General features: G+C 34.1%; 1 protein-coding gene across 5 annotated transcripts in view; it reads left to right on the top strand.

Moving 5' to 3' along the window:
• ZBTB20 (zinc finger and BTB domain containing 20) overlaps positions 1 to 25,067 on the top strand; it is a 795,186-nt gene that overhangs the window by 33,299 nt on the left and 736,820 nt on the right. For 2 of the 5 annotated variants that reach the window (XM_061193111.1, XM_061193109.1), the window contains exon 1: positions 10,542 to 10,657. The exons of the other annotated variants lie outside the window; for them this stretch is intronic. The gene's annotated coding sequence lies outside the window, so the exon portion shown is untranslated. Of the gene's footprint in view, positions 1 to 10,541; positions 10,658 to 25,067 lie in introns of those variants that run through there. 5 annotated transcript variants of the gene reach the window in all.

Genomic DNA, 25,067 nt, shown 5'->3' with positions numbered 1-25,067 from the left:
CTCTGAAGAGGGGCCAGCAGAGAACTGTAGCATCTGCAAGAGCAGGTAGGAATAGGCTGCCCAGCATAGTAAGGTGGAGACTGTACAGTACTTTTTAGGTTCGGTGTGACAGCGCCTCAGATTTGATGGGGATGGAATTGCTGGAAACACACTGGGGCCCCCAAGAATTGACAGGTAAGACTTTGATAGGATGTGACGGTTCTGCTCAAGCAGGTCTAGAGAAAGTGAGAAATCCTGTGTGAAAGGAGCTCAGGAAACACACTGGGTAGTGACCAGCCAGAAAGAGCCATGTTAGGAATTCGGAATTTCACATTTTAATAAAATAAAATAAATTTAATAAAATTAATCTGGAAACAAAAGTGTAGTACATATATAACCTCAAGATAAAGGATTTCCTTTACATTAAAAATTTAAATTAAAAATGTGAAAAAAAAAGAAATATACTTGATCTTTTTTTATTTTTTTTTAAGTAATTATACTAACAATGAGTGAGAAGATAACTGCTTTTTGAAAGATCCATAGTATGGAGAGGACATTTTCATACTGAATGTTTGTTGTTATTTCCAAAGAATGTGATTTTGTTGCCAAAACCAAGGTAATTGTAAAACTCCAGTTTCTGTATAATTTAAAACCTGCACAAAAACTGTATCTGAGTATTTTTTAAAACTTGAAACAGAATTTTATAACTTGTTTTACAATCCTCCAAATGAAATCTTTAAATAGATTTTAAAAATTCTTTTGTTAAAAAAATAAAAATGCTACAGGTACCTCTTAGTTTTTAAGAATGACCGATTGACATCTGGGAAGATGAAAATTTACTAGCCAAATTTCAACAAAATCTTTTACACAATTGTTGGTTGGGATTGAAAATTGAGTACTGTGATTGAATAAGCACAGCTAATGGTGCTCTTCTTCCATTTGGATCTACTATTTTGTGAGGCTTTTCCCCCCTCCATGACAACCATTACAGCTAAGCATCATAATAACCTGAAAGTAGTACCAGATTTTCAAATGACCGCTTCACAAAGTGTAAAACCAAACCAAGATACAAAGAATGACAAATATTTAATCACATTACTCTAAAAATTGTGTTTTTTAGTGAGAACAAAAATATTTGAAAATTGTTGATAAATGCAAAATTAAAATTTATTTAAAATATTGTTTATTTGTTGTTTACCTCATTCTTTAAAACAACTATTACTTCATATGTTCTATAATATCTATAATATGTCTATAATTTATAAATAATTGTATATATTCGAGTGTGGGCTTATATTTAATCAGAGCCTAGTCAGAAAAACAGATATGACTCAAAACAGAGGGACTTTAATCCAGGGAATTGGTTGCAAAACTGTTGAAAAGTCTGGTGGAAGGAAAAGATGGTGGCAGTGTTTTTTAGCAATAAATACCTGTAGAAAGCAAGGGAAAGTTTTGTTACCCAGAGCTTATAAGCACTGTGCTGCTGAGGCACTGGAGCACTGCTTCTGCTGTAAATGTTAGAATCACCATGGCCAGGAAGCCAGGTGACCACACTCCTACTGACACAGCAAGAGCCCAGGAGTCCACAGTTCCTCCAATGCTGTTGTATTTGCCCTGGCTGGTAGAGCTTCCAGTCACCTTTGATGGCTGCTTCTGTTCTGCAACTGTGGTACTACTGCTGCAGTCAGCAGTCCTAAGAGCCAGATCCCAAGAGCTCTGTGCTACAGAGACTGCTGAAGCACCATTGCTGAGACTGCTGGTGCCACAAACAGAAGGAAAAAAAAAATTCTCTTTGATCTTCTGCCAGTGCATCCCATCCTGGTAAAGCAATCTGGGAAATGTAGTTTTCAGGTTCCACCGCATAAGAGCACACGGAGGAGGTGGGAATGGAGTTGAGAACCAACAGACAAATCATCTACGTAGAGTTCAAAATATTTTTACTGATGAGATGTATAATTTTTAAAAATTGGAGAATCCATCGATCTAGAGTATAGGGGTAGTAGATCATTAGTAAAACTACATCTTCCTCCAAATTTTATTAACTTGTTTTAGAAAATGGATTCTGGTCTGTTATCTAAAACAAGGGTTGTTGTTCAGGAAACACACACTGGCAATATATCATTTATTTACAACCAGTATCTGTTTTGATTGCTAGTTACAGTAACATTTCTCGTTGGTCTATGCCCATGCCTTTCCAGCTATAAATATTTTGTGTATCAGCCACCACTGCCTAAAAACTGCTCTGATTTATTATTTATTTCTATACACTTATTAATTTAACTTTAAAAATAATAGTATAGTTAAAATGTAGCACCTGGAAAACTTCAGAGTTTTTAAAAATTATAATATCTAACATTTTATTTTATAACATAAATATTTTATAATATTTATTATTTTGTTGTAAAATACATTGTAAACATTCAGTTAAACTGCTACAGCACAAAGTAATTATTGAGTGGCATATTGAATTAAATGCATTTATTGGTGGAGGGAGTATAGTTAAAGAAGTTTATTTTAGGCAAAAACCACATGGATTTTATTAAAATATTAGCTTAGAGTGCTTTGCAGTTTATTTCAGTTACAAACTTTTAGATATGATTTCATAAGAAGTGTGTATTGGAGTCTCAGATCATTAAATTTTGAAAATGAAATCCACAATGATGATTTATTTCTTTAATAACCGTTTTCATAATTAATACAGATTTAATTATGGGCAGTGTTCTTCTCTTATTGATTACTAATAAAACTGTTTCCTGATGAGACACTTGTTTTTTTATGTTCATATTCTACATAGGTTTAAATGATGTTGGGAGTATTATCTGAGTTGTGGAAGGTCCAGTTAGTATTACATTTTAAGTGGTAAAATGTCATCAGTTTGAAATAGAGGAGGACACCACATTTAATTTAGTGATAATCCTAAATTTATAGATATTCAACATAAAGTAGAATTTGTTTTGATAATTTGATAATTTTGAAACACCTAACATAATTATCAAAATAAAATTTAATTTAATGAAATTCATTTCAAAATTTCTATTTCACAAGAATCCTGTGGATGTATCTGATACATTATACCTTCTGATTTGTATATACTCTGATTAATGAGGTTTTCCTGTATTTGTTATTAATAGAAATAAAGAAGATTGAGATTTTATGTAGGTTCTTTTCCAAAAGCTTGATATGACCTTACATATTTAAAAGGTTATGTTTGTAAGCCTATAACTTATCGGGGTTAAATGAGCTTTCTTAAAAATAAGAGATACTGTTTCTACCTATTTTGAATTGTCCCTGTGGCCTGTTGCCTCAGAGGAGTTAGCAGGCTCTTATCATGCTGACTCTATTATTAATATCTGGCTTCAATATTACTGGACAGATTGTTATTAATGTTTCCAACTCTTTAATCAAACTGGTTCCTGGTATGTTTCATCACTTTTGAAAGTTATTTATTTATATTCTGCTTTTCTTCATTATCCTTTCTTTAAATTTTATTTTGAGACAGGTATACTTTTTCTCAAATATATGTAAAATGAATATTGAAATTATTATTGGGGAATATATATACTCAAACTTCTTTCTCATCATTAGTTTTTTCCGAAAATTTCTTCCTAATCTCACCAGTTCATTATTCTAGAAAATTTTTGGAGTAATTTTGTCAAGCTCCTCCCTTTATCCCTTAAAAATTCCACTTGGATTGAGTTTAGGCCTGACTTCTACCACGTATTAGCTGCAAGACTTTGGGCCTCAGTTTCCTCATCTATAAATGAAAACATTAATATTACTTTTCTTATAATGCTGTTAGGAGGATTAAATGAGTTAGTGTATGTAACACCAAGCACAGTTCCTGACACATTATAATAATGATAACTTTTATTATAAGAATGCATCCTTACTAATAGTAGCAACTTTTGTAGATAAGAAGAATACGGAGACAGGTTTTGCATGTAGAGTCACCAAGCAGGACAGTGGGGATCTCACTAACCTGCTGGACAAACAACATCTATAGCAATTAAGATGCCTCTTTTATATCTTCTATGTAACTTTTATTTTTCCTATAGAATGCACTCTGTAGTTTGTTTCTTTTTCCTTGTGCATTGAATATAACGTGTACATATGGATAAATTATTATGTAAGTGTTGAAACTTTAAAGAAGGTTGCTAACACTGTTCTAGATTGTTTAGGAGAGAAGATTGAGCAGGGAGCAGAAAAAGTTAATGTAGCATATATACCTAATACATTTTTCTAGAGCCAGGGAGATATTGAGAATGACATTTTTATGTTTTTTAATTCTTTGATTCAAAATTTATTGATTGTGTCACAAAAGAACTCTCCTCCCCTACATTTCTGAAGATACTCATATCATTTAAGATCAGTTTATAGAGGTAGTAACAACAGTAATAGTCATAATAAGCTTGTAATTCAGACATTAATCTCTGTGCCTCTTTTCCACATGGCCATATTTCTCCTGTGTGTTTATGGAAAAAAAAGGTGATTGACTCATCTCCATATCTGAGTCATTCTATGTTAAAGATACTTTTGACTTTTTACTATTCACTATTCGCCATTTACTGGCCACAATTCAAAGTGCCACTGGTCACTCCGTGCAACTCCTGGAGTATTTTCTGTCTCAATTAAGAAGCTTCTATGTTTGCAAAGGCTACAGCATAGGAGTGAATGTATGGCAGTACTTTATTTTTCCATCTTTTTATTCCTTATTATACTATTAAATGGGGTTGTAGAATATACCAAGCTTTCCAGGTTTGGAGAGAAGAAGAATATTTGCATTGCAAAAAATGCAAACCTCTTAGAATTTAATATTAGGTGTCACTCTTTTTAAAAAAATCTGTGGCCACCTTGACATTGGGGAATTTCTCACTGCCCCCCTCTTTCCTGTCATTCTCCTCTCTTCCTCCTCTCATCTCATTTCTATGCTCCCCTACCTTCAAATTATTATTAATTTCTTTTGCAGCACACTTTAAACACACAAGAAGAATTATTCAGGTCCCACTCTTTGACCCTAACCAGCTTAAAAGGTATTTTTCTCAAAGGATATGGTTCTATTCCTATGAGGCACTCTAAGGCCAATTTCAGACTTATACTTGAACACTTATGTTGTAGATGTGAAAGAAAAAATGGATGAACAAAATGTAATGGGAAGCTGAATTTTTTTCTCAGAGATGAGTTAAAATTCTGCTAGCTATAGGACAATACCTTTTTTATTCAACATTTTATTATGAAAATTTTCAGACACAGAAAAGTTGAAGAGTATTACTTTTTTTGTCTACTGTAACCATTTTTGTTTTTTCCAAGATCTTTTTTCCCCAAGATCTTAAAGTAAGAATACATTCTATATGTGATTTAATGTGTTAAAATACTATCTACAGGTTGTTTATATCATCCTTGCAACTCAAATTTATTAAAGTTTTTAATTAGCCAAGTTTTATAAATCCCATATATTGCTTTGTTTGTTCATTTGTTCAGTCATTCATTCATTTGTTTATTCATTCATTCAAGAAAACTTTATTGAGCTTCACCCATATTCCAGGTGTTCTGCAAGGTGTTAAGCTGACAAAACTTAATAAGTAGAACCTCTGTTCTAGGAGGTTCCTTCAGTCTGGTGGAGAAGGGCGGTGTATTAAAGGATAGATGTCTACAGCACTGCAAAGTGTATAATAAAGGTACTCCCAGTGATGTAGTTTACATGGAATGCTTTGTTTTTGTTTTAAAATTAAATATTTGTTGACTAGAATTGACATTAGATATGCATCTCTTCCCATATAAGGGTCATACTACTGACCTACCACTAGTAAACTATGATTTATCTATAATCTCTTCTATTTTTTCTTGGTACTGATGAGATACAATTTTAAGACAGATGACCAAGATTAAGGATTAAGGATCATTATCTAATTAGGCCAGATAGAATTGACTTTATGATGGTGGCCTCAGTACTTAGTGACACTTACTCATTTTGACCCACTAATCCAGACTTTGCTTTTCTACCCACGTACTAGGGCTAAAAGTCTTGTTCTGTCCATCATTGCAACATGACTCTTATTTTCACTCCTCCCCCTTCTTTTTCTTTTTAATCTGTGCAATAAAAGTATCTTTTGGGAATGTTCTTGTGAACAATCTTAAACTGTCCCAACATTTTTTCCTATTTAACCTCACGTAATATAAAAACATTAATGATGCCTGAGAAAGGACTTGGCAAAAGTATACTTGGGATAGGGATAAATGGTTTTGAATTTAGTTGACTTTCTTTTCAAAATTAAAGAAGTATCACCCTTCATGTACATGTGGAAGTATTCATTTGCCAAGTCAACAGTCTCTGATCAAAGTACATTGTAACCCTAAAATTAATGAAATTTTATGCTCCAGGGCAATAGGTATCACAGATTTCCACAATCATTTAAGAAGTACATGTGCTGTGTACTTGTAGAAGACACTTTACTAGGCACCTGGGGGACAATGGACAAAATTAACTCAATGGGTCTATAAACCACACTGTTAGAGAAAAAACTATCTCCAATCTAACCCCAGTACCTCCTCCTGCTACACACACACACACACACACAGGCACACACACCTTTCATAAGCCACATTTTAAATTTAGGTATTTATATTTATTTTGTTTAATTTCATTTTTAGCTTTTTGATGGAAGTACAGGAAGTTTAAGGCACTGCATTACATGGGATATTACATTAAATAGTGGCAAGATTATTTGCTTGGGCTAATATTGTTCGCATGCCTGTCTCCCACCAGCCTGTGAAGTCTTCACAAGCAGAAACTACACCATATGTTTTATTTTCACTTTTCACCCTCAAGTATAGTGTATGGCACATAGTGGGCACAAAATACATGTTTAATTAATGCACAAAGATCAGAGCAGATAAATTTTCTCGCAGAATGAGACATTAGTATAAAAGTCTTGAGAATATATCTCTAAATAATTTAACGTTAAAACCAACTGCGTAAAAATCATAGGATGATATTATTCAGCATCTCTTACAAATCATTTATAATTAAATCCTTGTTTTTTTCCATGCCTTTCTCAGGCTATGGAAAACAAGAATTTTTAAAATTGTATTTTATTTATTATTTATTTAGTTCTTTAAATAATTACTTGCATTCGTATTTGATACTTGAACTAGGGAACCGTTAAGAACTGTGTAGTTTTTTTGTTTTTTTGGTTTTCTTTTTTAAACACAGGGTATTCAGGAGAATAATGTATGGGAACTACATATAGTGCAAGTAGGCTTTATGAATTGATAGCCTTATTACAAGTTACAAGTTATTTTCCACTTCAAGCAAATGGTTGCACATATTTATGGACATTTGGAAACAGGCGATTGAATGGATTATGTAAACTTTTAAATAGACTCTTAAACCAAATGTATTGAGAGTTCTGGGTGTAAATTAGAAGAGCAAATTTGCTATATTAGTAAACAAGTTAGGAGGAATCATCAGGATGTGTTGGATTTGACTCATAAGCGCAGATTCTTATGCCTTGATGAGGCCTGAGCTAGAATTAGATATTGGGAGACAATATGGTGTAGGGATTAAGCACATGATCTCTAAACCAGACAGGCTGGATTCAAATCTCATTACTGCTGTGCTGTGTGATCTTGGGCATATCACTTAACCTCTCTGTTTCTTCACTGGGAAAATGAAACTAAAAACAATCCCTACCTCATAGAGTCATTATTAGGATTTAATGAGTTAATAAATGCGAAGTACTTAGAGGAGTTCCTGGCACTAGTAAGGACTTAAGCATTAGCTATCATAATCATTATTATGTTAACCAGTTCAATTCCTTCCTTTCAAATTTAATTTAATTTATTATATGAAGCTGAGGATGGCTACATGACTTGCCCAGGTTACACAAACTACTCATGGTGACAGTAGGACCAAAACCAGTTCTTAACTCCCACTTTAGGATGTTTCTACAGGATGAAATTGCCCCATGGCATATCAACATATGAAACAATTTAATTTAATAACTTTATAACTTCAGAGTCTGATAGTCAGTTAGGATTATTGCTTCATGTGGTGCTATGGTTAATTTAATACGTGGGTCTCGAGTTCTAGCAGGGAAAGTGTATCTTGAACTCCAGAAAGTACTAAGAATATGTCACTTACTGTGCTTGGAATCTAGTAAAGTATGCAGATACAGAGCAAGTGTTGAGGTGTTGTGCATTTTTCACTAAGCCAAAATATTTGTTTTTCTTTTTTAAATTCAACTAACTGGTTTTTCTTTAGAAAAGGTGAATAGCCCTCATGGTCCTTTACATTCCTTTTGACTCCTGCTGGTAGAAATCAAATACTGTCTTCTTATTCTCCTTGTGTTAAAGCAAACTAGACAAAACAAAAATACCTAGAACCCTATTTTAAAAAGTCAGGACATACTAATATATAATTCAAATCAGTCTGTCAAACTGTGCAGCTTGTGTGCTTTTTTAAGTGGCATTTTTCTTCATACATTTGAACAAAGCTTCAGAGAAACAATAGGGCAATAGTAGAAAAACAGAACTGCCTGACTGAGCAGTAAGGGGTGAGATGCATGCTGGTACCTTAGGCACACTAAGTGAGTCTTAGAAAGGTTTTTCTCAAGACATGTGACCAAAAGTAGGGGGCTGTAACCTCCCCTTTCACGTGTGTCTGCCCCCTCTTTATTAAGCAGCCACCCTTGAGAGGGGTATAACACTACTGCAGTACCAGAGAATTAGAATTGGTGGTTTACGGTGAGAGTGGAGGGTCTGGAGTCTTGGTTTCTTGCTAGAATTTTCCCAGGACAGTGTGCATGTGTGGCCAGACATCACGTTTTAATTTCTGTGCTATGGGTTATTTACTCTTATAATAGCTAAAACAATATTGATCTCGGTTCTGAACATGACCCAAGATTTAACTGACATTCTAAAAGATTTTTGTGAATCAGATGAAGATAGAGTTAATCTGTAAGTTGTATATTGAAGTAATTAAGTTATTCATTAATTGAAAACTGACTTTTAAACAAAAGAATTGATACTTATGTACTGAAGTAGTTTTGTTTATGCAAAGGAACACATCCTAATTTTTGAAGCATGGTAAAACACTAAACCATGTAAAAAGGATGGTTTTACAATGAATGTACTTAATTATTGGTGCCCAAATGCAGGGTTTGAATGGGTCAGAATCAGTCATTTTTTCATTTTTATGTAAATTTTCTTTAGAATATTTAACCTGTATTGTAATGTTTCTAAGTCCCATCTAAATGACACACAGCCAAACAGTATAGAAATATTTTAAGGAAGGTGGCTGTCTAGGTAGACAGGCAGAGTCTAGTTTAAAAAAATTGGGGGACAAGGAGAAGGGCTTGAAACTAGTTCTGTTTTCTGATCTTTGTAATTCCATAGCTGCAAATGTATCACTTATGAAATAAGAAAAGGCATGGGGGAAGGGGTGGGGAAACACGTGATGGGGTAAGGAGTGCAATATCAGCATTATTTTGGTTCTAGCATGTAGACAAAAAAACGGTTAGAGGCATTAGACAAAGAAAAACAGTTTGTTTTTTTTTTTCTTTTAAGGAAGCATTGATTATTTTTATTTTTTCCTCCTAATAAAAACAAGGGAGTTCTGCTGTGGTATCAGATCCATATTCTATGAAATCTTGTCCTGCTTGTGATGGAAGCTCCTTGTGGGATTTATTTCTATTGTTGTAACACTATGTACTATATGCATTGCACCTGTTCACACAGAGTACATTGCATTGTGGTGTTTTTTTACAGAGAGATGCTTCAAATAAGAAACCAATCTGCCTTCTTCTAGAGTACCAATCTATTAGTTACTTAATTAAACTTAATTCTGCTTTTGTCTGCAATGTTGCTTATGGTCTTGATTTATTTACTGAGCAATGATTTCTTCTTTGCAGTTATCAGTTTTGTCTGAGATCAGTTTTCCTATTGTATGGAGTCTGTTTTTTTCAGAGCCTCCTTTAAGACTGCTCTGACTTTAAAATCATTACTAGGCTTTTGTCAGAGCAGATTTGTTGACACTCTTTTCACATTAAAAAAAATAAATTTAAAAGATTGCACAAATAAGCTATGTATTTCACTATTTCCTGCTAATATGCAAAAAATGTATTTATGATAATTACATGTACTGTGTGCCAGAACTGAAACAATACATTCCTCATAATGGAGCATAAATAAAGAAGGTGGAGCCAGCTGCTCTTAAAGTGTTTATTTGCAAGCAGTAATGATATAGAGAATATACCTTTTTCACTCTGTTAGTCTGGCAATACTGAACCTGTTGCTGCATTAGACGAGTTGCATTTTGCTGGATAGGGGAAGGAAGGCTGTCTGCTGTCTGGTAGGAGGGCTTTGTCTGTGCCTTTCTCTCTCTGTTTCTTTCTGTTTTTCTTTCTCTCTCTCTCCTCTTCTCTCTCTCTCTCTCTCTCTCTCTCTCACTCGCTTGCTCTGTCTCTGTCTCTCTCTCCCTCTCTGCCCCCCACCCCCTGCCTTGCTCTCTCTCTCTCTTCCCGTCTCTGTGGTTTGTAAGGTAGGTTGCAGTGTGTGTATATACACAACATCAAGAGCAGGAAAATGGACTCATTAGGGAGGCAGGCAGTCATTACCACTCACACTGTACTTCCAGGGAGACACCGATTATGAGAAGAGAAACTCAGCGCTGGGGAAGAAGGTAGGGCAGACAACTTTCAAAAAAAAAATCCTGCTTCCTCAATCCCCCCTCTACCTATCATCTCCTTTAGCCCCCAGTGCTTTTATTCTTTCTCCCTTGAATTTTAATTTCTAGATTTAAGTTTGACAGAGGTATTGCTAGCTTAAAATTTAGAACATGTATAGGAGGCCTATCCTCTACTAATTTTCTTCCTACTTATTTAAGGGTGTGCCCTTGTGATTTAGTTTAATTACTTTTAAAATAATTACAAACAAACCTATTTTTCTTACTAAAGTCCCAAATAAATCAGTATCTTTCACTGTTTTAAAACAGACCCCTCGTATGTTTGTCAGTCTCTTTGCTTTTCTTGTCTGTTTATGCAGTTCCATCTGTCTGTCTATATATCATGTTGTCCTTATTTATTGCTAACTGGGTTTTGTTAGTAATGTGCCAACGAGTTTTAGCTGCAGTGACAGCCTGGGTATTACTAAAGTGAGACTCTTGTTCTTTGTTTTACATTGAAGTTTAAAGTCCATATTTACAGTTTAAATCCTCGAAGCAGGTTGAACACTTTTTGCCAGTATGTTTTTTGGATAGCATTGGCCATAAGGTGAGGGGTTGTCACTGAGGGCGGGTAAAAATCTAGTAATTATTTTTATTATTACATACTCTTCTATACTACATGTGGGGGGTATTCTGAAAGGAATAAGCTACTCTGTTTTGTAACTTGTATTTTGCAGATGGACTTCTACATTTGTAGGGATATCACTGTGGTTAGTAAGATTGCAAACTTTCTTAACAAGCAGTTTTTATCCTAGGACAGTTTCCTTTCAGTATGTTACTGTTTATTTATGCTTGGGGAGGGAGAAGTGGGGGGCTGGCCGTCTTTTTACAAAGTGGAAGCTATGAAGTGTATCAGGCCATCTTATGCAACAACTGTAAGTATTCATTTAACATTTCGAGAACTATAAATAATGCACTTGTTATTTCAAACATAGTTTTGAGGTGCTTTCTTTTTCCTTTATTATTTATTTTTCTTTTTTATGGTGGGAAAAGTTGCATTCACAACTAGGTAACATTGTTGAAGAGTTTTCCCAGAACAGTGTTCTTCAAAATTCAAAGAAGTAGTTAAATAGGTCCATTTGAAATGGTCTCCTTAGTGGAGTTTTATTTGGATTTGTCCAAAAGTAAAACTGTTGTTCCTTTGATAAAAATTAAGTCAGGTGGTAAGATACGCAAATGTTTTCAGCATACACATTAAGCAGTGATAGAAAATGGATGCTAATCTATAGAGATCTTTGATAATAACAATCACCTTTTTCATAATAAATTATTTATTTAATAGAAGTGGCAGACTTTCTTTTTTTTCTTTCTTTCTTTTTTTAAATTCCATTAGGCCTCTCTGACAACACAAAGAAGTCCATAAAGCAATATTCTTAACCCACCTGGGACGCCAGAGCAGATTCCCAAACACATTCTCAAGGTTCAAGCCTAGTAAAATGTTTATTAAAAATCCATTATTCCAAGAGAGTGGTGAACTTTTGCTGCTAAAAGTCTTTTTTTCCTTTCTTTTAAAAAAATTATTCAGAGACTTTTAATTTGCTTATATTACCTAAACTTTTAATTTGCTTATATTACCTAAACTGGAAGGCCAGCTTTGACCAAGAGTAGTACAGATGCTAAGTATACTCAGTCAGGGCCTGTCAGGGATTTTTTTAACCCTGAAGGTCTAAAGGGGAACTGTGGGGGGAATCTGTTGAAAGTGTATGTTCATATGGTATGCAATATATGGTGTTTCAAATGTGATTTTCTCCATTTCATACTCTTTGACCCAAACACTTGTTTTAAAACTAATATGTCAAAACTGTACATGTCTCATGCACCTGTCATTTTCTATATTAATATTATGAGAACTACCTAAAATTCTACCCTTTTTTCAAAAGAAATCTTTAATATATCTCTTGACCAATAATTTTTTTTTCTGTACACATGTATGTGAGGAGATATCTGTGTGCATGTGTGTATGTTTATGTACATATTCTCATACATGTATGGATAAAAAAATCACAGATTCTTTGTGGATATGACATCTTAAAATTTCATGTTAAGCATGTTTATGTTAATCAGAAGCAAACAAAAAACAGAGAGGTTTTTAAGAGAAGATGAAAATTTCCTTTAACCTTCTAGAAAGAATAAAAGAGTAAACATTTAGTCATTTTTATGGTTGGCTTGATTTTTAGAATGTGTATATGTTTTCTTTTGCATTATAATTCTTAGCCTTCAGTAGATTTAAAATATTTTTAGTATGAAAAATAATCTTAGCCTTTTCTGGGAGGGACTGTCACAATCTAAATACAGCAGGACATTATAAAATGTGCATAAGTAAACTCTAAACCAGTGTATTCTGCTATATAGGGATTTGGAAAGCTGAAAGGCTTGCATCACAGGAGGGCTATAGAGTGCCAGAAGAATTCATTAACCAGCCTTGCTGGTTATGGTGGGCTTTTCCTATCAGCACATGAAATCTGCCTATTGAAAGCCCTGGAGTCTTGGTCAGGTCACAGTGTGTTTCGTTTTAATGTTGGAGCAGACAGTTATCTAACACACCCACATGAGGAAGTGCTCTAAAGCAGTTATTTCATGCTTTGCCATGCCCTGTAGCTAAAACAATTTGGTATTGAGTGACGTGTGTGTGCTTTTAAACTCCTATCCGATGAAAATCAGCTATGGCTCCTTGAAAAGGACCAAAACAGTGGAATACAAGACAGTGTAATTCAAATGCTAAGCACATGCTGGTTTAAACTTTTTTTCTTTAAGGGGAAAATCACTATGATTATTTTTAATGTAAAGACTATATAGTAATTTCTTGGATTTTACTCATTAAGATTTCAAAACTTGCGGATAGTTTCCTTCTTCATATTTTTCTCCAGAAGCCTACATTCATCAAAAGGATAGCAGCTGCATACTTTCCCCTGAAATGTGAACAAATAAATGGTATTCCTGTTTATTTATCTATTTTTGAATTTTAATGATTAGTCCTTGTGCTAATTAACAAATTCCCGTATTCATAAAATCTGGCACTTTATAAATATCCAATTGTGTGATTATCTACACATGTTCTGGCTTTCTATAAATATAGAAATTATCAGTGGATGTGTTCATGAACTTGCCCAAGCTTGAGTAGCAGCTAGTCATGCTGCCACATAGGAGCCAAGTTCGGACCCTGAGCAAATGCGTTGCCCCAGGGTCTGGCAAGGTGTGTGGAAGCAGCATCTGGCTGACGGCTAACTAGTGACCCTTGCCGGCAAAGGAAGGACTGATGTTGACATTCTTTGAATGCCACTAGTTCCAGCCTTTTTCAGTCCCAAGGGTGCCTTCTTTAGGTCTAAAAGTTGATAATGGGTATTAGAGCTGACTTGTCTTGGAGGCCACTTTAGAACTATATTTTAACAAACTACATTTTTCAATGGAAAATACACTTTATTAAACTTTTGCAAAAGAATAAACTAGTACGTTCATCCTAAGGTCCGTAGCCAGTGAGAATCTAATAAGCATGAAAAGTTGCATAGCGCTGAAAAAAAACCTAAATATTTCCATTTACATGGCCATGTGACTATCGCAAGCACATAGAAATCATACATTGCTTACATAGTAATAGTTCACCCTACATCAAGAACAATAAACACTAGCAGTTGAACAAATGTGTACATGCAAAAGTTATTCTTAAATTAGAAATCAACCCTTTTATATGATTTTTTTTTTCATGTTGTATAAGCCATTTTGGTTAGCTTATGCAATCACTAGGTATTATTTACAGTGTTACTACAGTCAGCATTGGCCATTTGATTCTTTGCTCCAAACTTTCAAATCAGATATACAATTCCTAGGTTATTTGGCAAAACCAGAAATTTGCAATTTTCTTGAAAACCTATGTTTCATGCATTTCCATTGCTTAAGTAATTTCTAGCATTTTGCAGAATCCTCAGGGATTATAGCAATGCCAAATAACTAACAAAATCCTTTTAATTCTTTACCAAAAACCCAAGGGCAATATCTATATCCTAGAATTTCTAGAGAAAGCCTGAATTCATATGTTTTCCTGTAACATAGATATTATACATTTAATCATCAAATAACGATGCCAATTATGTTTAATGTATCAAAATATATTCCTTGAGCTCTATTACTTCTAATTTCAACATAGGCAATCTTTTGAGATTGTGGGAAGAAATAATGCCATCTATTATTATTATCGTGTATCTGTAACCACTACAGCAGATGTTGGAAACAACATTCAAGGGCCTATAAGAAAAAAGGACTTTTCTGCCACTCTAGCTGTTCAACTGTAATAATGAATAAGTGGCCTGCTATTTCTGCACTAAACTGTGGAAAAATTATGCTTGACTTTGGCTTCATAACCTCTCTTCTACTCCAGGATCAAGCCTTTTTGTGATTCTACAGTTAACTTGAAAGTAATCAGCTTGAGGACGTGGACCTTGCCTTTTTGGAATCTTTTGACACTCAATTGAAACTTCAGCTCGGGGTGTTCTGTAGTTCAGTTAACCAAAGCAACCCTTATATAACTGCTTTAACTTTGGGAAAGTTAGTTTTTGACTTCCAAGTGAGTATACTGATATAGGAGCAAGGGCTGAATTCATTGATCCATCTAGTTACCAGATGGAAACTGCAGATATTATTACTAATTTCTGAATATTAAGTCTTAACCTTTGAAACTTTGATGGGGAAGGTGGTAATTATAGCATAATGTGTTTATCTTCTTGATAGTAAAAGTACTTTTGCCACTGCATAATTCTGTCATGAGGTATGATGAATTTAACATACATATTACACATTATGCATTTAAAACGTTAAGAATTTATTTGAAAGCTTTTCATATTAAATAACTAATGTAAGGATTTGCGTTCAACAAATATAAAACTATTTAATGGAGCTTGGGGTTTTTGGAAATTAAAAAGATGTCCAATAAATTGAAACTAAAAATGATAATAATTATTAATCTTATACATAATAGTATTATTTTGTTTTTTAGAAATTTGTCATCTAAACTTTTTTTTAAACCGTATTTGAATTTAAATTATTTAAAATTTAATTCTCTCTAATGTTTAGAAGGCTTTAGTTTTTTACTAAATGAGCCTGGATATTTGCTATTTTTTCCTTTCCTTTCAGAAATGTTCTGTGAATTACTGTTGTAATCAAATTATGATTTGTTGTTGGCAAATTCCTTTTATAGTATGAGCTTCTTTCCAGTAAATGAAATGCAAGTAGGAGAAAACTAAAGTAATATTGTCAGTTTGCTCAGGTACCAAATTAAAACTTAGTAAAAAAAAAACAAAACAAAATCTATTACTAGCAGAAAACTATGAATGTCCTAGGCTATGTAGTTTTTCTGGTAGATAGTATGTATGTATATAAAAACTGTATGGTTATTATTATAAACCAACAAAACCCCCTTATTTAGACACCAGGACATTTAAACAGTGAGAATACGGTCCTCTCTTTTATTGCTTAAATAGGAACTAGGTAATATAGTCTCAGGGGTGGCTTTATACTGTTGGGTTTGTTGTTGTTATTTTTGTTATTGTTGTTTTTAAAAACTGGACATACTAAAATTCTTTTTGGCCCAGTAAATGTACTTTGGGTTTGAACATATTTACTAATATTTCCATCTTCTTGGCTGTTTGCACTTATCACCCCAGACTGGGCAAGAAGAGTTGGAATAGTTCTTACTTTTTCTAGTTCCTCAAATCAACAAAAATCTTTATCCCTTCACCTTGTCTCTAGATGGGAGGAGAATAGAGATGATTAAGAAGCAAATGGAGATAAGAATATAAGTAAAGCTGAGGGTGGAGAGAGTGGGGGCTTTTGAAGCTTCTAAAAGTCTAATGAAAGAAAAAGACTTTCTCCCCAACCCTCAGTAAAAGCCATCTAATCTGTTGGCACAGCATTCTCTTCTCCCTATGACTGTTTAAAACAGATCTACCTAAATTCTCCCTCCACTCCAAGACAGAATCCAGTGGTACTGCCAAGAGATCATAGGAGAGAAAGTCATAACGAATCACATTTCTAATACATTCACTGCCAGGTTTTCTTCATACCTTTTTCCTTTTAAGCCTTGGGTTTGGAGTTGTGAGCAGATTTTCATAGTTGGTGGACAGCTTTCATTTGTTTTGATAAGAAGCCTTCCCAGCAAAGCATTCCCAAGGCATGCCACAGAACAGCATCATGATTTTAATTAAAATGGATGAAATGATCGACTGAAAAGTTTGTCTGTGTGTGTGTATGCATGTGCGTGTGTGTTTTCTCTCTTAAAATAAAATGTTAAATACTTTTTATATGAAACAAAACAAAAACAACTCTAAACTTCCTATCAGTCTGAAAGGATTCAGATTTCTTTTTAGAGTGGCTTTCTGACACCATTTTTGTATAGTGGTTTTGACCAGCACGTTCTATTCCATTCCCTGCCCACTTGCTGCTTTGCTTTTTAAATGTTAAATGAATGTGAATAATTCCTTAGTTTAAAAAAGAGCATGTTCTTATAATAGGCTCAGAATATACCCATGAATATAAAGATGTGCTAGGACTTATAAACAATCCTATCAACTTAGCATGAAAATACATGAATGAAAGTTTTAGAAACTAATTTTTTTCCTAGTATGTTGAGAGAAACCCTATGGTGTGGTAAACAAACCAAACCAAACCAACCAGCCAACCAACCAAACAAAAAACAGTGCCTTGGAGAACAGGAGGCATTAACTAATGCCAAAAAGGATTTAAAGTGGTTAAATTTGGAGGCCTAGTCCTAACTGACTATATGACTTCGAATAAATCATAATCTCTCTGTTCCTCAGTTTCCTTGCCTGTAAAATGAAGGGAAAATCTCTTTTTTAGATTTTCTTTTATCTTAAAGATTGTGTGCTTTTATTATAAATAGCTATATATATATATATATATATATATATATATGTAATTCTGTTTGCATTTTCTACCTATAAATCACAAATGTATGGAGAAAAGTTTAGGTTGGTAATGATGGAAGAATAAAGGGAATTTAGGTGATCTGAGAGACCACACACGTACTTTAATTTTTTGGTTGTTGTTGTCCTCAGTATATATCACAGTATATTATTGGGTCTATTTAATAATTCAATGAGTGCAATAAACCAAAAGTTGTCATTTGTCAGACAAAGTGACATAATTGCCTATGGGTGGTTTGATAAAAGGGCTACTTTTTTTTTTTTTTAATCTGTGCATTATTTATTTTTTTGAACACTTTTTTTTTAAATTTAAGTTTAGTTAACTTACAATATTATATTATCAATAGTTTCAGGTGTACAACATAGTGATTCAATATTTTATAGAATAAAGACCTATTAAAAAATAAATAAATAAAATAAAATAATGCACAGGGCTTCCTTGGTGGTCCAGTGGTTAAGACTCCACCATTCCTCTTCAGGGGGCGCCAGTTCAATCCCTGGTCGGGGAACTAAGATCCTACATGCCACGCTATGCAGCCAGAGAAAAAAAATTTAGAAAAAGGACAATATGGGAAAAGAATCTGAAAAAGAGTGGATATATGTATATGTATAACTGATTCACCTTGCTGTACAGCAGAAAGTAACACAACATTGTAAATCAACTATACTCCAATAAAAAGGGCTACTTTTAACTGAATGAAGCACAACATGGTTACTAAGGCTCCATTCCTCCCCACTGGCCACTAGGTGGAGAGGTGGTCCATGCCCATGGCCTTGCCCATAGTAAACAGCTCACTTCCAACTTTCTATTGGCAAAGCTGTGCTATATGTGTTTGGACGAGTCTGTGAACACACACATGACATTTTGCAGAAACCATCAGAGAATATGTTCTCTTCTATACAGGCATGATGTGATAGTCGTGAAATGCAAAATGATTTGCTCCTTCTTTGGCCACTATTAATGCTGGTAGACCTAGGAGAAGGCCAGTATTACAACTCTGGTTTTAGTTGTCGCAATAGGGCCTCTTGCCTCTTTCCAATTTGTCCATTTTGAAAGGGTCCTGAAATGAATGTCAGCACGACAGTGCCACCTTGTGTCCCTATTGCTGTGAGAGTATCTGATGCATGACACAGTGAAAAGGAAAGAACAGGATATTTGCAAAAATTGGGCAAATTGTTTCAAGCTCTGATTTTGCAGTAGCTGCACGAAAATCTATGTTTTAGTGTATTTGGCAATTCTTACTACCCAAAGAGAAGTTAGGATGTGTTCACTTTACCCCTTCTCTCATTCCAGTGTATATTAAAAATACTTTAAAAATTCCAGGCACAAACAGGGATGCATTCAATTTAGAGAGGGGGATGAGGAAGGCAGGGGTTGTTGGAGATGTTCACCTAATTCTTACCACTTGTAAAGCCCCAGCCCAGTCATTTCAGACAGTGAGGTGATCCTTCCAGCACATTCGCAGAGCAACTTTTATAGGCATACCTTGGTAACAGCACTTTTCACATTGTACTGCCATTGTTTGTAAGCATATCTTTTAACTAAACCATGAGTTCCTCCAGGATAGTGTTTGTGTCTTATTCATCCTTCTGCATCTAGAACTTTCTTTGGCATTCAGCCCAGAGGCACTCAGATGTTTGAGGTCTGAATAAATGATTATGTCTGGCTTGTTTATAACTTATTTGTTTTATTTTTATTGTTTATTTTTTAAATTTTAAATAATTTTAGAGCTTTTTCTCTTTGGAAAAATACCTTCTGATACCACCTACTTTCCAAACATCCCTTTATAAATTTACTTTCTCTCACATTAAAAATGATTGTTTCTCTTTTTGATTTTGAAAACAATACTGCCTGTTCACGAGTGTATATTGTAGTTGACCTTGGGGTAAAGATAGTTAATCTCTAGTTCTACCTTTACAGCAAATTTGCTGTGTTATCCTGGGTAAGATGCTTAACTTTTCTCGGTTTGTTTCCCATGCATAAAATGAGCAGACTGGACTACTTGATTTTAAGGTACTTTTTATTCAGGGTTTTTAATAGGGATTAGACACATACTAGTGTTACTCTAGTTGTATATTTGGTTTAACAGTTTTTAACGTGCTATGATTGCTGAAAATTAAATTGCTAGCCTTTGAAAGTACTGTTTGCTATTTCATGTTTTAGAAGAGGAAACTGAGACGCAAGGGCTTTTCTTATACAGGGCAGAACTGCAAATGGGCAGTGTAAATAGTATTATAACTGATGGACAGTCCAATTTTTTGTCAATATTTTTGCTTGATTTTGGCTAATTGAGCTCCACTTTCCTTCTAACCTTTAAATATAAAATAAATAAATTACAATAAATTTAAATACCACAATGAACTAAGCTTCGGTATAGGACTACAAACTACTTGCACTTTAGAGACTCTTTTATGCTATTTAAAATTTTTTTATAACACTTAAAAATGAGTGCTTAGTTTTAAATTTCAGAATTTTTGCATGGAATTTACATCTGGGGTTTTCAGTCCATATATTACCTTAAATAGCAAACTGTATGACTTTGGGCAAGTTGCTTAGGCTGGTTAAGCTTGGTTTTCTTATTTGCAGAAAGGTGATAATAAATGTTACCCTTCCTGTCTACCTCACAGGGTTACTGTGAAGATTAAATTACAATGTATATGGAATTTCTTTATAAATAGTAAAGCACTATACCAGTTTAAGAATGTTTATTTATTTATTTATTTTTACTGCTCTAATTAAAGAAGGAATGGGTAATAGAAACCTAAATCAAAGCAAAACACACAAATTTGAAGAACACTGAAATTCCTAGCATTTCTTAGTTGGAGTGTTTCTCAGTGGCGTAGGCTCTTCAGAGATGATATGTTTACCCAGTTTTCTAAGTTTTAATTAAAAAACCTGTAATAATAAGAATAATAACAATAACAATAATAATGATAATGCTTATGAGCCTAAAATTAGTGTTTCCTTTAGATAAATTTTTAATGCATCATTCATATGTTCATTTTTTTAACTGAAGTTGATTTATGATACTATATTAGTTTCAGGTATCCAACATAGTGATTCACTATTTTTATAGATCGTACTGCATTTAAAGTTATTGCAAAACAATGGCTATGTTTCCCTGTGCTGTACAATATATCCTTTGGTATGTTCATTTTTTTTTTAGAATGAATGAATGAATTAATTAATTTATTTTTATTTTTGGCTGTGTTGGGTCTTTGTTTTTGTGCGAGGGCTTTCTCTAGTTGTGGCAGGCGGGGCCAACTCTTCATCGCTGTGCGCGGGCCTCTCACTATCGCGGCCTCTCTTGTTGCGGAGCACAGGCTCCAGACGCGCAGGCTCAGTAGTTGTGGCTCACGGGCCTAGTTGCTCCGCGGCATGTGGGATCTTCCCAGACCAGGGCTCGAACCCGTGTCCCCTGCATTAGCAGGCAGATTCTCAACCACTGCGCCACCAGGGAAGCCCTGGTATGTTCATTTTGGAGAGTGATATTTCTTAAAATAGAAGGTAAAAATTTTAAATAACCAAATATGATGAAAAAATTTTATAAACCTTTTTGGTATTGTAGTATTGGACTCTAATCCACTGGTTCTTAAACTTTAGTGTACTTAAGAATTACCATGGGTGTCTGTTACAATTCAGATTTTAGAGCTCCATCCCTAATAGGGTTCCATCCTGGATTTCAGCTGGTCCACACATGTTAGAAAACACTACTTGCCTTTGCTATTATACATCATATTGAGCTAGGGGATATTTAAATGCACAGATTTCTAGGTTCAACTCCCAGATATCCTAAATCAGAATCATTGATATTCAGGCATCTGTATTTTACAAAAACTACTTCATAGAGTCTAATAATATTGCAAGGTTTGAGATTCATTGCTCTTGTTTTTAGGGTATATTGTTAAAATATATTTACTGTTGCACCTGAATTCATTCTCGTCATTCACATTATTCCTTCACTAAACATAATCTCACTTTACATAGAAGGGTAAGTTGGTACAGCTATGTAAGAAAAGTTTAGGCTTGAAAAACAGCAATTACCACTCTCGCCGTGTAACACCAAAATTAAGGAAAAGAGAAGTTACTGAGCACCTTTCACATAAATTGCTTAATTTAATCTTTATAACTCTGTTGTATACTCTATTTTCTGCCTATGTTACAGGCAAAAACCCTGAAGCTTATAAACTGCCAAGTTCACATACCTGTTAAGTGTCAATGCCAGGATTCAGAGCCTGTACTCTTTCTACTATATCGTATTATTTTTTCCCTAATCCAGTAAATCTTTACCAGGTTTCCATTATGTTAAGTGATAATGTTTAGCTTTGAGGGCCACAAAGTGCTTTACTGATATGGTATAATAAGTATTGCTTACACTATGTAAAATTAATTGAAATTTTTTCTTATCCTTCCATTAAGAAATAATTTTTAACTGGAGGTAGAATTCAAGTTTTCTAAAGGGTAAGAAGGGGTTTAACTATCAATAATAATTGTAATTATTGAACTATTAAAAAATGTTTTCTACAGGATCTCTTTTAACCCCCATGCATTTGCTGTGAGGTATTTTTTACCCCAGTTTACAGATTAAGAAAGTCAGGTTTGGAATGGGTACGTGACTTACCCAAGATTGCAAATCTACTAAATGGCAGAACTGGGATTGAACTGTGATTCAATCTAACTTTGACATCAAAGTTAGTGCTCTTAACCCCCAGTATATGCAATTTCTAACTCTGCTTTACAGTTAACCAGCAGAATCAGGCTGTCCCTCAATTTGGTAAGTACCAGCTACTAAATGCTAATCAAACTTTGTGGGAATTAAGTTCATTTTCTTTATAGGGAACAAACCATTTTGCCACACTTAATCAGTCCAGTAATTTTTTTTTTTACGTCTTGTAAAGTTTGGTGTTAACTATGCATAAACCTTAGGGAAGTCAGTTGAAGTGAACAAGCTTTTGTTTATATTTTTATTTGAGGTTGAAACTCTTTGATGGAACAGACTATTTGAATGAAAATTTCCATCTTACCTTGTATGACATGCCATGAACACAACAATTTCATGGCCTCCATAGCCATTGTTATTGGTCTTAAAATAATTGATTCACATTTAAAATCGAATAAAAACATTAATAGAATCAATGCATCAGTGCTTTATAAAATCCAAAAACTGATTCCTGAGCATTTCTGGTATTCTTATTTTTTTAAAAAAATGCCTCATGGTATGAAATGACAGCCTATGTATACAGTGTAGTGTACAAACTAATACAACTTCTCATTTACCTGGTATATGAATTGCTAAAAATGTTATATTTATGAGTTTTTATAGATTTAATAATATTTTAAATGCAATAGGGGTGTTGACAGTTTTGGAGCTCTGAAATATATCTTTTAGGTGTGAAAATAATCATGATTTTATAAATTTGATATGCATATATTTTGGGGATATTATTGATGCCTCTGTAATTATGTATTAAAACATACATTTTTTAAAAAGACCCACAAAGTCACTAATCAGGGGATATAGTGTTGTCTTTAGCAGACTTTCAAGTTTTTTAGAAAATTAGGTTTTATTTCAACTTTCTGCTCTAGGGGTGGTCTTTCCCAAACAGCATTCTTTTAAATTCTGTCAAGCAAATGAATGCTACCATGAAAAGAGAAGGGTGAAAATATAAAATGAAGACTTTTACCTATACTCCTTTTTCAGATGTAGAAATTAAAACATGATTTTTTTTTTTTTTTTTTAGAATGTCCCATTTAGCAGCAGAGCATAAATTGGAAAATTTGGCCAGTGATTTATTTAGGCTCCACAGGGAAAATCCTGTAGGGTGTTTTTGACTATCCTAAATTTATTTTGATTTGAGACCAGCTTAAAGGGCATGTCTATCTTAAAACAGTTCTCCATTTTCCTGAGAAAAATTCCAGTGGATCTAGTTGTGGGAGGTAGTGTCCCAACAATGAATCTTTGGGGCCAAATGAGCACTTCAACACAACTTACTCCATCCCTTTCCTTAAACCGAAGACTGTCTTGCCCGCTGGGCTTGTTTAACTTTGACTGCTAATTTTATTTCTCTGCAGAGGCAAAGGAGACAGGAAAAAGGAGGGAAAATAACTGATGGCATGTGGGTGAGGTTTTGGCTCAGGGAATACATTTTAAAAGATCCTAGCCAGTGTAGGGATAAAGAAAGCAGTTGGTGTCTGAAATTTACCCCTGTTTTACAGAGTAAGAAATAGAAACCAACAGATATTAAATAATTTGACTAAAGTTACGTAGTAGTTTCTAATGTTGAGGTTAGTCCTGGGAACTAGGTTATTTGTTGCTTCAGTAAAACAACTGGACAATCCAGTGTCTCTGTTGATCAAGATGCCTTTCTAATATCCCCACTCCCTTTTCCCTCCCTCTTTGTTTTTTGGCTACTGTCTTTTAACATCTAAAAAAATAATTCTGCTTATAATTTCAGGTTTATAAGCTAGTTGAATAAACATTTTGATTATTAAGGCCTTTTAGAACTAGCTGAGCTGTAAGAACAACATGCATCATGTTAAGCCTTCTGCCTCTATTTTATTGGGGTTATGTTAAGTAATGAACATGGAACCAGAAAAAAAAAATGACTTTGAATAAATTGGGTCTGAGCTCATGGCATACCTCTAAACATGAAAAATGTGATGGGCACCTAATAAAAGATAGGCCATTGTTTGTTTGTTTGTTTTTAGATTTACAAAAGAATTGAGCCGATGGTAAAGAGTCCCCATAATACTCTCTCACCACCATGATTTCCCCTAACATCTTACACTAGCATGGTCCATTTGTTAAAATTAATGAACTGATATTGATACATTATTATTAAGTACTGTTCATAGTTTATTCAAATTTTCTTAGTATTTTAAAAATTAATTTCATTTAAACAAAAAACAAAAACAGTTCACCCATTTCTCCCACCCCTAACCCCCTGGCTGTAGCAACCACCAATGTGTTCTCTGTATCTATGAGCTTAGTTTTAAAATATATGTATGTGTGTGTGTGTGTGTGTATGTGTGTGTGTGTGTGTGTGTGTGTATTTAGATTCCACATGTAAGAGAGATCATACAGTATTTGTCTTTGTCTGACTTACTCCACTTAGCATAATGCCTTCAAGGTCCATCCAAATGGCAAGATTTCATTCTTTTTTTATGGCCAAATAATATCCCTATATGTAAGTGTATGGATAAATAGATGGATAGATGGATAGATAGATAGATAGGTAGATAGGTATCACAATTTCTCTATCCTTTCATCCAATGATGGACACTTAGGTTGTTGCCATATCTTGGCTTTTGTAAATAACGCTGCAATAAACATGGGGGTACATATATCTTTTCGAATTAGTGTTTTTGTTTTCTTCAGAAAAGTATACAGAAGTGGAATTGCTGAATCATATGGTAGTTCTCGTTCTATTTTTAA

The sequence above is a fragment of the Eubalaena glacialis genome, chromosome 6, assembly GCF_028564815.1.
Source record: "Eubalaena glacialis isolate mEubGla1 chromosome 6, mEubGla1.1.hap2.+ XY, whole genome shotgun sequence".
NCBI classification, from domain to species: Eukaryota; Metazoa; Chordata; class Mammalia; order Artiodactyla; family Balaenidae; genus Eubalaena; species Eubalaena glacialis.
The sequence above is the reverse complement of the archived record's forward strand: the minus strand, read 5'-3'. Positions and strand labels throughout refer to the sequence as shown.